Source organism: Ahaetulla prasina, chromosome 2 (genome assembly GCF_028640845.1).
Source record: "Ahaetulla prasina isolate Xishuangbanna chromosome 2, ASM2864084v1, whole genome shotgun sequence".
NCBI lineage: Eukaryota > Metazoa > Chordata > Lepidosauria > Squamata > Colubridae > Ahaetulla > Ahaetulla prasina.
In genome coordinates, this window is record NC_080540.1 from 61,365,081 (window position 1) to 61,366,094 (window position 1,014).

Consider the following 1,014-nt stretch of genomic DNA (forward strand, 5'->3'; position numbering starts at 1 on the left):
CTTATGATCCCACCAGTTCTTTGCTACAAGCAGATGGTAGTTGTGACACAAGTTCCAGTGGACCATCTGAGCAATTGTGTTGTGATGTTGTTTGTAGTTGGTCTGAGCTATTGTCTTACAAAAGCTCAGTATGTGATCAATGTTTTATTTTTATTTTTATTATTATTTAATGTTAAACGAGCCTAGACGGCGCTGCGGGTTTGTCTGATCTGTCTCCACCACTCTGGCTCGAAAAGCAAAACTTCATTCCCAAGCGGAATTGTAGAACTTGAATCTATAGGGCTGAGGTTGTGCGTGGTGCTGGTGGTAGGGAATTGCGGTTCAGAAATCAAGACGGGAGGATTCTTCTACAATCACATATGGACATAAATCTACTAATAAGCATCCACTATGTGTTGTTTCTCTCTACTTCACAGAGGCTTTACAGAAGTATCCTAACTCCCTGTGTAACCTTTGTGTCAGAACTACAGTACTTAGGACTGCAAAACACGGAATGGCTGTTGGATACATATGAATAAACATTTCTAACTCAGCTGCCAACCCACAATCATCCATATGTTGTATCCAAACCAGATACTGGTAGCTGAAGGTTATAATTAAATGGGTGTTGTCAATTTGTGGCCAGCTTTTTCTTTTTAATCATTTCTGGAAAAAATTAAACAAGCCAGTATATTCAGTAAGCATGCCTCAATCTGTCTTTAGAATCCACACTATAGTTTTTACTATACCTTCCCCCTTAAATCAGAAGAGCGGATTTAAGTGTAAAACATATACAAAGTGAAATTGTGACTATTCTGTTTGCCCCAGAAAATAACAGTTCATGGGTTGATGCACAGGAGAGCTAACACTTCACCCATTCACTTCTACACTTCCTTAAAATAGACTCACAGTGACTACTACACTGTAAATTAATTTTGTCTGCATTCAGTGTTTTGCAAATTGTTATGATACAATTCCTTTCCATAAGCTACAAAAATTATATTTTGTCCATTTCACAGAATAGATGAGGCAGCA